At 40.0% G+C, this 11,656-nt stretch overlaps 1 pseudogene; it reads left to right on the top strand.

Annotated features, from left to right (window-relative positions):
* Positions 1-10,082: 10,082 nt before the first annotated feature.
* On the top strand, positions 10,083-11,451 carry LOC145043829 (receptor-like protein 44 pseudogene; annotated as a pseudogene).
* The last annotated feature ends 205 nt before the right edge of the window (positions 11,452-11,656 follow it).

The following is an 11,656-nucleotide window of genomic DNA, read 5'->3' as shown; positions in this document are numbered from 1 at the left end:
AGAAGACAGAGTCAGTGACTGAGATTACGAGGATGTTCCACCAGAGGGCATTCTTCTACCCTGAGCACGTGTCCACTGAGCAGGAACGTATGAGTCGATATTTGAGTATTTTGAGGAAAGACATTCGGGAGTTCATGGAGAACTCGTCATACCGGACATTGGCTAAGCTTCAGACCAATGTCAGGCGGAGGAGATTGAGCTAGAGTTACAGACCAGAGAGGAGGAGGAGTCTCGGGGTAGGGATCGCAGACCATTACAGTCGCAATCGGCGACAAAGCGGGCTAAGCCCTGTGATACGAGAGCTGGGGGGCAGAAGGGTCGTACTAGTAGCAAGTGTGGCAAGAGTCATTAGGTATCGTGTCGGGCGGGGATTTGCTATAAATGTGGCAAAGAGGGGCATATAGCTAAGGATTTCCCCAAGGGGTTTGCAGTTTGCTTTCACTACAACCAGACCATCCATCAGAAGGTCGAGTTCCCTCAGCTCAATCAGGGATCAGCACAGGGTTTTGCACCTGCTGCTTTACATGCTATTGAGAGTCAGCCAATGAAGGTCGAGACACCGAGGGTTTGTGGGAGAGCCTTTGAGCTGACAACGGAGGAGGTTCGCGCAGCACCTGATGTTGTGGTCGCTATGTATTTCCTTATTTATATTATTTTGAGATTTGTTGTGCTTATACTGTGTTGTATATAGGTATCTTTCTTGTAATTTATGTACCTGCTTTGGTGTTATTTAATTCGGATGCGATTCGATCCTTCTTGTCTTTAGCTTTTAGTCGTCACATCAGTATCCGATGTGAGGCGTTGAGTCGGCCTCTAAGGGTTTCTATAACCGACAAGCATGTGGTTTTTGCTACTGATGTAGTCTGGGGATGTGTACTAGAAATTTTTGGTATTTAGTTCCCGATAGACCTGGTACCGATCGCAATAGGTGATGTCTGTGTCATAGTGGACATGGATTGGTTGAGTCGGTTTGGAGTTGTGATCGACTGTGAGCATCAGATGATGACTATACGAGATCCTAGTAGGGGAGTGATTATGATGTATGACAAATGTACCAGGTCTGGATCAACCTTCAGCTCTGCTGCTAGGGCGGGACAGAGTCTATAGCAGGGTTGTGTGGGCTTTTTGGCATACGTGATGGGTACGCGGGTTGTTACACAGAGGCCGAGTTCTATCGTCAAGGTTCTGATAGTGTGCGAGTTTTCGGATGTTTTCCCGAGGATTTTTTGGGTGTGCCTCCCGAAAAGCAGGTGGAGTTTCGGATTGATTTGGTTCCGGGCACAACGCCTATTGCCAAGGCACCCTATCGCCTTGCGCCACCAAAGATGCAGGAGTTATCCTCACAGCTCTAGGAGCTGCTGTGGAAAGGTTTTATCAGATCGAGTAGCTCACTATGGGGAGCACCAATCCTTTTTGTCAAGAAAAAGGATGGTTCACACCGGATGTGTATTGATTACCGGAAGTTGAACAAGCTGACGGTCAGGAACCGTTATCCACTACCGAGGATCGACGATTTGTTCGATCAATTGCAGGGGGTGTCTTGGTATTCCAAGACTGATTTGAGATCTTGATATCATCATATGAGAGTTTGCAAGGAGGATATACATAAGACGACCTTTAGGACTCATTATGGGCACTACGAGTTTGTGATGATACCTTTCGGACTCACCAACGCACCGACAGCATTCAAGGACCTCATGAACCGGGTGTGCAACCCTATGTTGGATCGATTGGTGATCGTGTTCATCGAAGATATTTTGGTGTATTCGGGATCCAGAGAGCATCACGAGAAGCATCTTAGAGAGATTCTTGGAGTATTGAGGATGGAGAGGTTTTATGCCAAATTCTCCAAGTGTGAATTCTGGTTACGAGAGGTCCAGTTCCTGGTACACCTTGTTAATCAGAATGGGATATTGGTTTACCCGGCCAAGATCGAGGCAGTTATGAGATGGGATGTGCCCAGATCCCCGGCCGAGATCAGGAGTTTTCTGGGTTTGACCGGCTACTATCAGAGTTTTATCAAATATTTCTCCAAGATTGTCATTCCTCTCACCATATTGACCCAAATGGGTGTTACTTTTGCCTGGTGGATCGAGCAGCAGGCCTCCTTTGAGACTCTTCGCCAGAGATTGTGTGAAGCCCCACTGTTAGCCCTTCCTGAGGGAGTGGAGGACTTTGTAGTTTATTGTGATGCTTCTACATCCGGGATGGGTGCGGTGTTGATGCGGATGGGACATGTGATAGCATATGCATCGAGGTGGCTGAAGCCTCATGAGATGAGGTATCCCACCAACGATTTGGAGCTGGGGGCGTTGGTGTTTGCCCTCAAGATATGGCGACTACCTGTATGGAGTATAGTGTACTATATACACAGACCATGAGAGTTTGAAGTACCTCATGGATCAGCCCAACCTGAATATGAGACAAAGGAGGTGGTTGGATGTAGTGAAAGACTACAGTTACGAGATCTTGCATCATCCGAGGAAGGATAATGTGGTAGCCGATGCCTTGAGCCGTAGAGAAACGAGTGCTCCTATACGAGATGTACAGTGATGACTCCAGTCCTAGATACCATCCGAGAGGCCCAAGTGGAGGCCATAAGACCAGAGAACCATAAGAGAGAGTGGATAATATGGCATATTTCTGAGTTTGGGACGGATAGTTAGGGGCTTATGACTTTTCGTGGATGGATTTGGGTGCCCTATACAGGTAGAGCTCGGCACATACTGATGGGGGAGACACATAGATCGAGATTCTTGATCCACCCAGGGGCCACTTAGATGTATTTGGATCTGAAGAGAGGTTATCGGTGGCCCTGTATGAAGAGGGATATGGAATGGGTAGTTGAGAGGTGCTTGACTTGTCACCAGGTTAAGGCAAAGCACCAGCATCCACATAGCCCATTGCAGCCTCTAGAGATTCCCCAGTGGAAGTGGGAACAGATTTCCATGGATTTTATCACCAAATTATCGAGAACCGCTCGCAGTGTCGACATGATATGGGTGATTGTGGACCGATTTATGGGTGATTGTGGACCGATTGACGAAGAGTGCTCACTTTCTTGCTATCAGTGAGAGCTCTTGTGCAGAGAGACTAGCTGAGATTTATGTGAGAGAGGTGTTGGCACGACATGGAGTGCCGACATCAATAGTGTCATATCAAGATATGCATTTTACTTCCACGTTTTAGAAGACGTTTCATGAGGAGTTGGGTACCCGATTGCACTTCAGTACCGCATACCACCCACAGACATACGGTGAGAGTCAGCGGACGATACATATGCTTGAGGACATGCTTCATGCATGTGTTATGGACTTCGGTGGAAGTTGGGACACCTATTTGCCCTTGGATGAGTTTTCTTACAACAACAGCCTCCATTCCAGTATTGGTATGCCTCTCTTCGAGATCTTATATGGGAGGAGGTTTCGGACTCCCATTTGTTAGGGAGAGGTAAGGCATCGAGTGATGGGTAGCACTAAGATAGTGTTGAAGACGACCGAGCAGATTCAGCAGGTCAGATAGAGGTTACTGACAGCCCAAAGTCGCCAGAAGAGTTATGCAGACCGGCAGCGATCTGATCTAGACTTCCGGGTAGGAGATTTTGTCCTCCTGAAGGTATCCCCATGAAAAAGGGTGATCCGATTCAGGAAACATGGCAAGTTGGGACCTAGATACATTGGTCCTTTCAGAGTGACCGCCGGAGTGGGTAAGGTAGCTTACCGGTTGGAGCTACCTGTAGAGTTGAGACAGATTCATAACACCTTCCACGTGTCTCAGTTGAGGAGGCGTGTAGTCGATGAGATAGCGGTGGTACCATTAAAGGACATTCAAGGAGATGCGATCCTGAATTACATAGAAAGGCCGATAGCGATCTTGGATTGGAAAGTGAAGGTTTTAAGGAATAAATAAGTGCCCCTGGTTCATGTCCAATGGCGACATCGGAAGGGATCCGAGTAGACTTGGAAGTCGAAGTCCGAGATGTGCGAGCAGTACCCAGAGTTATTTACAGAGCATGACTTTGAGGAGGAAGTCTGATTTTAGTGGGGGGGAATTATAACATCCTGTCTCCAAGGTATAATATTTATATATTTATTTATGAGTTAATTGAGCAACTCGATGAGTGGGTGCCCCAACTCGTCGAGTAGAGAAGAATTGACCATGTGGGTTTTACAACCAACTCAGCGAGTTGGCGGTGTGAGTATAACCATATTTATTGAGCTTTAGTAAATTATGACGAATAATCTTATCGATCTTTTGTGGTGGACTTGACCAGTGCACAAGAATGTGTACTCGATCCCTTAGTCCTTCACTTGACTCACATATACATGTTAATAAGGAACTAGTCTTAATTTTTCCAAAGATGAAAATTTCTCATTCATCATGCTATACAACTTGCATGATTCCAAGTTTCGGTCCAATTGAAACTTGGGTGATGAGGATCTTTCCTTATTTGGTAAATTTAGGCATTACCACATATGAAAGAATCAATTTCATATTTCCACTCTTTCTATTAATGGAATCATATAAGCAACAAAATTTTTTCCTCAAATATCATTGTAAGGATATTTTAAAATAAATAAAATCATCATTTTTCCTTTTATTTTAAAAACTTTGCGGAAAAACTATCCTTACAATGCAAAAAAGCATGAAAACTTTGTTGTTATCTATTCCTAAGCAATGTATCATAACTCCTAAGAACTAGCTCAAGAATCCGATCTTCAACCTATACGATAGAAATCCATCTACGTGATCAGATTTAGCATATTCTTTCTTTGAGTTCCTTCACTTTTTCTTTGATTCTTACAACATCAACATGTGACCCAGTCGCATCATGTATCAAGAATCTTAGAATGAAAACTTAGCAGAGTTAGATAGTGAACTTTACCTGAAGTAGAGTCAAACTTATTGACTTTAACATCCTTAGGTAAAATTGGCAGCTTCACAGCTAATGCCCCTTCCTTTGGCAATTTAACATATGGACTCTTTGGTAATGGAACATGGGACTATCACAGACTTAGCCTTTCTCTTTACCATTTGGTCAACTGATTTGACTATGGCTGATCCATTTCCATTGGGAAGAGAGAGCTTTACTGGATGTCCAATCTCATTATTGTCAATGTCCACAAGTTTTAGGAAGTTGATCTTAGCCAATAGATAAGATCATTAACAGTCTCGTCATAGTCTGTTTCATAGGAGTCCCAAAGGAACTCACTATGTGACTTAGAAAGTGATTGGACATCCAACTTTCTCAAGACTTTGACACCCAACTCTCCCGGTTTTTCAATATGTGACTTCATCTCCAAGATGTGACCACACATAGACCTTTACTTTCCAATAGGGATTGAGTGACCTTAAACTTTTCAAGAACTTGTGGGTTAGGGAGAATAATTGGAGGAGGTGAAAGAAGTATGATTTCCATGGGACATCAGCTTCATTTAGGAAAGCTTGTTTCAAGAGATTTAGGAAGATCATAAATGTCTAAACCAGACATCTTTTTAGGAGATATTCAAGATAGTTGATTTAAAGTCCGTAATATAACACCCAATATGAAATATTAAGGCTAGGACCCAACAAAATACTTTTATAACTTGGAAGAGGGATGTCGTAATCCAAGCTATAAAATATTTGAAGGTATGTGAATGACGATTCACCAATTTCCACCAAGATAAACAAAATGTATTATTAGGTTTTAATTGGTTTTGAAACTCCTAGATCTTTGAGATTCATTGAACTTTTCAATGGCATGTTTCAATCTCGAGTGTGCCCTTCAGGTTTTGTGACTGGGATGTCGAGGATCACAAAACAAGGTGTGAAGTAACCATGAAAATATATTGAGTACCCTTAATATTTACCCCTTAATCGATGTGTCGGTTAACCACACACGCTCCATCGATACTATGATAAACATTAAGTTACCATTTGCCTACCTTGTTAAATACGAGTTAGTGTGCCGGTTAACCACACACGCTCCACTAACCGACTTAAAACAAAGTGCAAAGTGTAATTTCATGGATTAGCACCTTATTCACTTTTTCCTAAGTAACTAAGATTGGGTATTTATAAAAGGTTTAGTAACTTAGTATTTATCATTAATACTTTTAATGAAGGGATAATTATAGTCTTTGTCCTACCCGTTCGGCTAACGACCCTCTACCAGTCAAGGAAGCGGTGGGTGAGAGTGGACACCCATTAAACTGTCATTTTATAAGCAGTAACCTTATACCCCTTTATAGACCGGCTTCGTGAATGAGGCCTACTAACTGTAAGACTGACTTTACTCTTATACATATATATATATATATATATATATATATATATATATATATATATATATATATATTATTAACTTATAATATTATAAAGTATAAGGGTTGAATTTTAACTTTTAAAATTCTAAGGGCTAACTTGGAATTAAAGTATTCATAAGTGAAAACTTTTCAAATTCCAAAACTTGAGGGCAAGTTTTGAAACTATTCAAAACTAATTAATTACATAACTTATGTGTTTAAAGTAGTTTTAATTAAAAGACTCTTCAAGTTCCATAACTTGAGGACAAGTTACGGAAGACTTTAAACTAATAAAAGAATGTAACTTTTCTTTATTTTTGTAACTTATGGAATTAATTAAGGTTACACATTTTATTACTTAATGAAGTGACTCTTGAACCTCCATAACATGAGGACAAGACTCTTCATTTTTGTAACCATTGCTAACTTTTATGAGTTTTTATGAAACTTAAATGTGACTTTTCATATAACTTGAGGACAAGTTACAAAAACACATTTTAGAAACAACTCTTAGATTAAAATGGATTGAAAACACATAATCAATTAACTTTTCTATTAATCTAAGCAACTCATAAGAACAAAGATAATCACATCAAACTTTTTCATGTAATTAGCATAACTTTTAAACTAATACAAAACATGAATCTATTGACAATTATCTTTGAAATTGGATTAGCATGAACATTACCAAATCAAAAACAATTTTATAAGTCCAAAAACAGCTTATGGTAATGTTCCTAGTCCATTTCTAGCCAAAACAATCGAATATATGCTATCAGGGGGTCCAACTCGTCGAGTGCATGAACCAACTCGGTGAGTTGGATGCTTTTTGCCTTGGACTCGTCGAGTCCCTTCATGGACTCGACAAGTCTGTTGTGTAGACAGCTCCAAACTTCGATTTTTCATCCAATTTTGCAAGTATAACAAGAAAACAAGAAAACAAGCCTAGGCTCTGATACCACTAATGGGTTTTGAGCATTCTAACACTCCTAAGTGTACATGCAACCCTAAATACCTTGGATCCATGTTTTCTCTATTATACATGCAAATATGAACTTTCCAAGGCATTCATCCTAACTAGCATAATAACATTGATTCAAATGAATATATCAAGTTAGAAGTACATACCTCTTAGATGTAGATTATCTTCATGAAGCTTGAGTGCCTAGTGCCCCAAGTGTGACACCTCAAATAGTTTACACAACACCAAATACACTTGGAATAGATTGAGAGAACATACACACTTCATGAAATCGGCTAGCCCTTCATTCTCACACATAGTGGCCAATTTCTTGAGCCATGGGATTCTTTTATATGGTGGCTATTAGGGTTACACCATGTAACTCATAACTTTACCCATTTCTTATGCTCCATGGATTTTAATCTCCATGGAGTATCCATGGGTCACCCCCATGGACTTAGTCCAACATAAGAAATCTTGGATCACAAGTCCACATATATAAGAATAAATGATTTACACAATCAACCCATATATTTAATTAGTCTTCTTTTTATCACTTAATTAATCCTAGATTAATTTTTGATCAATACTAATTAAATAATCTTATTAATATATTAGAACTTATAATATATTAACAAACCTGAAGTGTTATTTCTCTCATTATAATCTATCCAAATGCATGATGCCATGCAACCCAAATGGACCATGCTGGGTCGGGTCAAGTCTCACCAATTATAGTTATGGACTTAGACATTAATCCAACAATCTCAGCCTTAGGATGCTAGATCTAGAGTTTGGGGTTATAGATATGCCTTAAAACATCTGAATGAGAACATAGACTGAATGGACTCACCGATTTGATAAGCTGACTCGACGAGCCGGCTAGGGTTTTCCCCAACGAATCTGGACATGGGTAACTCGGTGAGTTGATGAAACAACTCGACGAGTTAAGTTGGATTTTCACGAAATTTCTGAGTAAAGGAGGGGACCCGGCGAGTCACATACATGCACTCGACGAGTCGGTTCAGCATGTACTGTTGACTTCTATTGACTTTAGGGTTTGGTCAAGACAGGGATTATGGGGACCATGGAGGGGTAAAATGGTCTTTTACCCATCCCAAGAGTTTGAGAGAGAAAATAACTTAGTTTATTTAGAGTCGTGATTTAAGTTTTAATTAGAGATAATTATCCTATGTCTTAGGCGGAGGCTAGTTCGTAGATTCATGTACGAGGTTTAATTGCTTGCTTGCTTACGATGTGAGTCTTCTCATTATACTTACCTAGAGTGGTAATCATTGTGTAACCGGAGGGTCTTATGTGCTTATATTAAGTATTGTGATACCCTGCATTATATCTTTGTGATTTATGTTGTGTATTATACAGAGTTTACTAAGTTAGGACCGGAGGGTCTACCCGAGTTGTGGGATCGGAGGATCCCACTAAAGACACATTGACCGGAGGGTCTTATTCGAGCATAGCCATTAGAGGCTAATAAGATGTGTGTGGTATTTTGGGGAACTTACTAAGCTTTGTGCTTACCGTGTTATGTGTTTTGTGTTTTAGGTACTTCTCAGGATCACAGGAAGGCACCGACTTGATTGTACACACGAGACGAAGATATGTTTCGAGGATCCTAGATTGTGTTTTTTAAAAAATTTATGATCATGTGTTTTTTTTATAATTTGATATTTTTGGGGATTTTTTGATTGTGTTGATGAGATTAATGTGATTTTTAAATCAATTTTTTTTTATTTTTTGAAAATTTACGTTGTTACAAAGTGACTATTGGGATTCGGGGGGGAGATGGAATTTTTATTGGCCTCGGAGGATTAGAGGAGGGGCTGAATCGACCCAATTTGATGATCTTGTGGAGATATTAAATCATATTCCCATGGGGGAGATATTGGATAAGTGGTCTTGGGAGCTTGACCCGTCGAGTAGTGTTACTATTAAATCAGCACGAAACTGGGTTGATGATATGACGCTTCCTATGGGTAGTACTCATACTAGGTGGAACCGTTTTCTCCCTATTAAAATTAACATTTTTTATGGCGTGTGCTTTTGGATCGCATTCCGGTTAAAGCTAAATTGGTGGAAAAGGGTGGTGATAGATTCCTTATTCTGTCACATGTGTCATAATTCTTAAGAAAGTGTGAAACATTTGTTGTTGGAGTATTCGGTTGCTGATCAGGTTTGGATTCAGGTTGGGCATTTGGCTTCACTTGGACCTTCTTGTGTTTTCATCTATTCGTGACATGATGGATTGGATGGATTCTAGACCGACGGTTCATATGGAGCGCCTGATTGTTGAGTCGGTGTTCATGGTAGTCATATGGGTGCTTTGGACGTTTCGTAATTCTTTACTTTTTAGTAGCAATAAACCTAAAAAATAAGTTCTTTGATTCTGTTGTGGATCTTTCTTTTCGTTGGTTTTCATTTCGAAATTCTAAGATTCGGGTTTTAACCGGATTATGTACTTACAAAATCCAATTTGGTTTTAATTTGTTCTTTTCTCTGGCTCCTTGCTAGAGGTTTAGTTTTTTAATACATGATGATGTTGTTAAAAAAAGTTAATTATTTAATATTTATAGTCGTAACTCATAACAAAGGGTTGAGAATAATCATACTAGTGTTGTAAGTTTTTTATAAACATTATGACGATCGATTTTAAAAAAAGAAAACACATGATAGTGTTGAACCAGAAACATTTTGGTTTGCCTTAGATGAAAGACATTTTGGTGGCTTAAACTTAAAAATACATTATCAATATAAAAATTATAAAGAATACATTTAATTCGTGCACAATAAGTATTTCAAAAATATACAAAATCATATCTCTTCTTTCTTTTTGTTGTTGGGTTTTGACCAAACACAAACTTTAGTGCCTTCCCACGCCTCCTCTCTCAAAGAATGGCCTAAAAAGTAAACCCCTCCAAATGCCATTCACTCTCTTGTTAACCATCACCATCTCCCTCCCTAACATGCGCACTACCCATCGAGAAATGCGTATTTCCAAATTATTACTTCTGCTCATGCTAATATGCACCTTCCTTCCACCATCATCGTCGGATCCCAAAGATGAATCTTGCTTGACTCATTTATTTCAATCCTTCGATGATCCCAACAAAAACCTCCGCAACTGGTCCATACCCACCTTCTCCAACCCCTGTTTGGACTTCAACTCAAATCTCGCCGGAGCTACCTGCAACAATGGCCGTGTTTACAAGCTATCCCTTCAAAACCTCGGTCTCCGGGGAACAATCTCGCCGTATATTTCCAACTGCACAAATTTACAATCTTTAGACCTATCAAACAACTCCCTCGCCGGACCTATCCCCGTCGAACTCCAGTACCTCGTCAACCTCGCCGTACTCAACCTCTCCTCCAACCACCTCTCCGCCGCCATCCCACCGTCTCTCGCCATGTGCAATTACCTCAACGTAATCGACCTTCACGAAAACGATCTAACAGGAACAATCCCACCTCAACTCGGGTCCTTAGCAAGGCTATCGGTTTTTGACGTTTCTAACAACAAGCTTTCTGGACCTATTCCGGCGAACCTGGGTAACCGGACGGGGAACTTGCCACGGCTAAACGCGAGCTCCTTCTCCGGTAACAAGGATCTTTATGGGTACCCATTGGGTCCGATGAACAGTAAAGGGTTATCGGTGGTGGTGATTGTCGGAATCGGATTGGGAAGTGGGCTTTTGAGCTTGGTTTTGAGTTTTACGGTGGTTTGTATTTGGTTAAGATCGGTTGAACAGAAGAGAGCTGATGAACAAGAAGCCAAGATTCCTCAGTTAATGCCTGATTATTGAGTTTAAGTGTTTAACGAATCAAACATTTGATTAATTTGGGGAATTGTAGTGGGTTTGTGTTAAAACTTAAAAGTAAGGTTCTTTTTGTCTATCTTGTGTATTCTGATTTCTAAAGATTGTGATTAGCTTTTCTGGAAAATCTTGTTTATGGGTTTTTTTTATTTGTTTTCAGTTATGTTGATAACATAGAAAAAGGTTTGATTTTTTTTTTCTTGAAAATTATACCCGAAATTCAAGAATATAATTGTAGAGCCTGGGTGGTATGCATGAGTCAGTAGTAGTCAGTGGTACTGCAGTCGTACTCTGTATGGGTGGGTGGTAGGGAAGGTGGCATTTTGTCTGAAACTGTAAATTAATAAATATTTGCAAGTAAACATTTTATTAAGCTTTGGGTTGTTAAAATGTTTATTTTTTTATTAAGATTATAATAAAAGCTTTTGGGTTGTTAAAATGTCATTCTTTGAATAATATTTTAATAAAAGTGCCCATATAAATGTTTATTAATACAAGTATCGATATCTGTGTGATAAGAGTCTAATGGTTGAGTAATGAAATTTTACAATGAAGTTTAAGATTCAAACTTTAACACG

The sequence above is a fragment of the Lactuca saligna genome, chromosome 4, assembly GCF_052625555.1.
Source record: "Lactuca saligna cultivar CGN05327 chromosome 4, ASM5262555v1, whole genome shotgun sequence".
Classification (NCBI taxonomy): Eukaryota; Viridiplantae; Streptophyta; class Magnoliopsida; order Asterales; family Asteraceae; genus Lactuca; species Lactuca saligna.
The sequence above is the reverse complement of the archived record's forward strand: the minus strand, read 5'-3'. Positions and strand labels throughout refer to the sequence as shown.